The sequence below is a fragment of the Oncorhynchus tshawytscha genome, linkage group LG10 (assembly GCF_018296145.1).
Source record: "Oncorhynchus tshawytscha isolate Ot180627B linkage group LG10, Otsh_v2.0, whole genome shotgun sequence".
Classification (NCBI taxonomy): Eukaryota; Metazoa; Chordata; class Actinopteri; order Salmoniformes; family Salmonidae; genus Oncorhynchus; species Oncorhynchus tshawytscha.
The window spans coordinates 21,004,638-21,009,377 of NC_056438.1; the positions used below are offsets into that span (position 1 = coordinate 21,004,638).

The 4,740-nt window shown below is 39.8% G+C and overlaps 1 long non-coding RNA gene across 1 annotated transcript; it reads right to left on the reverse strand.

The window, feature by feature from the left end:
• Positions 1-1,990: 1,990 nt before the first annotated feature.
• Positions 1,991-3,077, reverse strand: LOC112259934. The gene is made up of 4 exons (XR_002954952.1): positions 3,040-3,077; positions 2,756-2,853; positions 2,316-2,347; positions 1,991-2,166 (listed from the first exon to the last, which is right to left on the reverse strand). It is a non-coding gene; the product is annotated as an uncharacterized LOC112259934 (long non-coding RNA).
• Between the last annotated feature and the right edge of the window lie 1,663 nt (positions 3,078-4,740).

A 4,740-nucleotide genomic window follows, 5' to 3' on the forward strand; every position in this document is an offset into this window, starting at 1 on the left:
GGCACCTGATTTGTGCTGACCATCTCAGATTCCACAGCATCCAACATGGGGATGTATTACTGTGCTGCAATTGATTATGAAAGCATGATCTTCGGGAGTTGTGTTTTTCTGAAACAGGGTATGCATACAAGTGTTTTATCTTCTCTTTTAGCAAATATATGTTGTATTTGGAAATTGTGCAAGTCATTGATAGTAATGTGATTTTATAGTCCTGGAAAAGCTGCAGATTCCAGGACCCAGCATGTTGAACAGCAGTCTGTGTCTGAGTCAGTCTAGCCAGAAGAGTCTGAACTGTAAAATACACACAGACCTGTGCAGGAGAACACAGCGTCTATTGGTTCAGGCATGGCTCAGGAGAATCTCATCCAGGAATCATTTACACCCATAGAGACAGGAGTGATCAGTGTGAGAAGAGCCCTGAGGCTGGGTCTCTTACACAGAGCTGTGTCTACAACCTCCCCAAGAGGAACCTCAGCCTCTCTGATGCTGGGACTTACTACTGTGCTGTGGCCTCATGTGGGGAGATACTGTTTGGGAACTGGACCAAGCTGGATGTTGAAGGTATCTAACATTTCTTTACCCTTATGCTATTATTAACATATTTAATGACTGATAACACATTATCAACAACTGCCCATAGCACTATAGTGGAGTGATATGACTTTTTTCAGATGGTGACATTGATACACAGATGACAATCTTGGTCCTTCTCTCCATCATAAGAACTGGAGTTCTCCTCTGCTGTCCTACCATCCTCATCACCTACACCATGAAATAGATACATCTATGGCCAATATCAATAGACTGACCATATGTGGTATGTTACTTGCTTTCACCAAATCCCTGTGTATTCACTTATTGTATTAGCATGAATAAATAGCACTGAACATTGATACTGACTTAAGTCGTTCTGTTTGAGGGAATGGGTCAAAGGTGACAGAAGTTATCCCGAAGGAAAATTGTTGAAAAACTGAGATAACACAATCTGAGTATGCACTTCCTACTCGTTGAATACTTTAGTTTATAGGAAAGGCTTTCAGCTTGTTTGTATTCTTCATATACTTTGCACTTCTGAGCAGCAGGGGTCCAGTTTTTATCTTCCAGATGGAGAGAGGTGTGAAAAGAACATGTGGTTTTGATGCACTGAGAGGTGTTGTGAGAGCTGAAGGCCAGTCTTATTTTAGTGCAGGTTGTCTTCAGCAGAGAGAGGGTAGACATATCTTGCGTCATCGTCTCCGATCCCCTTATGTAACCGCCACTCAAATCACCCACGCTTTTCTACTTACATGTCAGGTGGTGCAAAGTGACCAGGTTCTTTTGAGCAGGCACACTCAGAAAAATAAAGTGCTATCTAGACCCTACAAGGGTTATTCGGCTGTCCCATAGGAGCACCCATTGAAAACATTTTTGGTTCGAGATACATTTAACAAGTAAAATTTGTTGGGCAGCGGGCAGAGAGAGCGAGCGAGACCCATCCCCCAGTGTTAGTCTAAGAGGCCCAGTGATGTTCACCTCAGCAGGTCTCACTCATCACTGAACTGCTCCTCCATCACTCACACCACAGGAAGTGATGCATTCTTCACTGGCCCCTCCTCAGACTAATCATATTCTCCATAAAGGTAACTAGATGCTTTTCTGAATAGGGGGCTGTGATCAGTGCAGTCATGACAGGAAATACTAATGGGGCGAATAACATGACAAACATTGGAGGTTTCGATTAAACTATTTTTATTAGGTAATTCATGTAATACAATTGTCCAATGCTGAGTACTTTTTACTTTACGAACAAACAAATTATTAAAGAATAACCAAATCACTAATACACACAGCAGTGACCTAAGCTGAGAGAGGCAACTACTCCTCTGTGGCCATTAAACAGTTGTGGTTTGAGTCTAACTCCCTCTCTAACCACCCCTGTACTACTGAGCTGTGGCTTAACAGAGTGGAAGAGGGCTACAGTGACCCTGAGGTACAAAGCACAGAAACTAGAGATATTTACCGATTTATTTTTAATACATTTGATTTAACTACACATACAATAGAGGATTTAAACTTGTGTTCAAAGATATGGCAAACCACTTGTCCTCTCCACCCTCCACTTTGCCATCTTGTAGCAGCATACACTACATGGGGGTCCAACTCCTCTCTTCTCTCCCTCTTCTTTTTCTTGGAGGTGAAATTCAGGGCATCATAATTCAGTGCATCAGTATCTTGGTTCTGTACATTTGAAAACTACCTAACATACAATTATAATTTACACTGTTTCTGAATTGCTTATATTTTCTAAATAATTTCACTGAACAAATTGCGCTTACCTGATATTTTTGTGGTTGTTGCGATTCAGGTCCTGAATATGATATAAAACAGATGAGAGAAGATATCATCTGATCATTCCATTGTTGTGCGCACAATATATATTTGACCTACTCTTTCAATTCTCAGTATATAGTATGTCAGGGGTAGGCCACCCTGTTCCTGGAGTGCCGCAAGTAGTGCAGGATTTTGTTCCAACTCGGCACCACACCTTCCTAACTAAGCTAATTGATCAGTTCAATGGTTGCCTAAATTCAACACACCTGGTCTTCCAGATCTGTTAAGTCAAAAACATGAAGTGCCTGTGGCACTCCAGAACCAGGGTTGCCTACCCCTGCAATATGTCAAAGGAAACATTTTAACTTTGTAAGTGTAGTTAATAGTCGGCCCCATATGAAATGGGCTCCATACCTGTGTTTAGTCTGTTCGCATCTTGTCTTACCTTGAGGACCAGGAGGAGGATGATTATCAGTAGAACAGCAGTTACAACACCCAGGATCACAACCAGTAGGAAGAGCTTCATGGTTCCACTATCCTCTCCTGCAAAACAGATTTCAATTAGAATCAGAACTATAAAAACTTTTACCCAGTTTCCTACCAATGGAGAATTCTCAGATTGCTATAAAATGCTATTATACTTTATTTCTATTCTGTGGTACTGTCACAATACATCATATTAATTCATTTATTTTTCTGTTATAGTTTTAATTGTTTCCTTTTCCTTACACAGCTCTCTGGTCTTGGCCATTGTGGAGAGGTTGGAGTCTGTTTGATTGAGTTTGTGGAACAGGTGTCTTTTATACAGGTAATGAGTTCAAACAGGTGCAGTTAATACAGTTAATGAGTGGAGAACAGGAGGGCTTCTTAAAAACTAACAGGTCTGTGAGAGCTTACTGGTTGGTAGGTGATCTAATACTTATGTCAAAAAAATGCAAATTATTTACTTAAAATGCAAATTATTTACTTAAAAATCATACAATGTGATTTTCTGGATTTTTGTTTTAGATTCCGTCTCTCACAGTTGAAGTGTAGCTATGATAAAAAATACAGACCTCTACATGCTTTGTAAGTAGGAAAACCTGCAAAATCGGCAAATCGGCAGCCCTGCGTTATGAGGTAATTTGCATAGGATTTCTATCTTAACGCTTATATTGGAATATATTGGGAATTTGTTGTTGTTTTGTCCTACCTTAATTAAGCAAACAATCTCTAAGTTGGAGATACCTCAAAAAGTCTTGTTTCTGTGAATTATACTTGGACCTCAGCTCTTCAAAAGAGGTCAACGTGTTTTCTTGATACAGACAACCAATGTTCTTTATCTCCTTTCTATACCAACCTTTCCAGAAAACCATGTGTCCCCTTTTTCAATTTAGGGTTGTTCCTTAACAAAGCATAGCTTATCAAGAAAGGTTGAAGATCTTTCTCTCTTATAAATCTGAGGCCATATATTTTTAGTTAGGGACATTACTGTATTCTGGGGTCCAACTTTTGTTGACTCAAATAGTCTGTGGGTCAAGATTTTCATAAATCATGTTCTTTAGACCAGGATTTAACGTGATCCCCAGGTACTTCAAGTTTTTATGGAGGTCATTTCTCAGACAATGTTTTGATAGAGGCATTACTTCAAATGTGGTCCAGTTGACTTTATAGTCCGATATCTATGAGAATGCATTTACAAGTTGGGGGTCTGATATTAACAGTAATATGTCATCTGCATAAAGCAGTTGTTTATTCTCCCTACCTCCCATATTAATCCATTTGATTGACTGATGCATCCTAATGGCTTCGGCTAATGGTTCTAATGCTATAAAATATGAGGGGCAAGAGACAGTCACCTTGTTTCGTGCCTCATCCTACAGAAAACGGAGATGATCATAGTCCGTTAGTGACGACTATGGATTTGGGGTCGTTGTACAGAAGTTTAATAATATTCTGAAAGCCCTGTCCAAATCCAAATGTATTTATAGTATAACGCAAGTAGTCCCAGCCCACCCTATCAAAGGCTTTCTCTGCATCTAGTGATAAGGCTGCCACTGAAGTATCCAAATATTTTGCCTTCCAGATGACATGCAATAGGCACCTAAGATTATCAGATGAAGTTCTGCATTTCCCAAATCCCACCCGATCTGGATTCATGATTTTCTTAATAATATGATTCACCCTCATAGCCAGAAGTTTTGTAAACAGTTTTCCATCACAATTTATCAAAGAAATTGGACGGTAGCTCCCACACTCATGGGGATCCTTTCCTTTTTTGAGGATTTGGGTGATTACTGCATCACTCATAGAAGGTGGGAGCTGACCTGTGTCAATCGATGTGTTAAATGTTTTTAATATTTCTGGGCTAAGCTGCTCTGCAAACCTTTTATACGAATCACTGGGTATCCCATGGAGTTTTGGAGTTTTAAAACCTTGGAGTTTTACCAC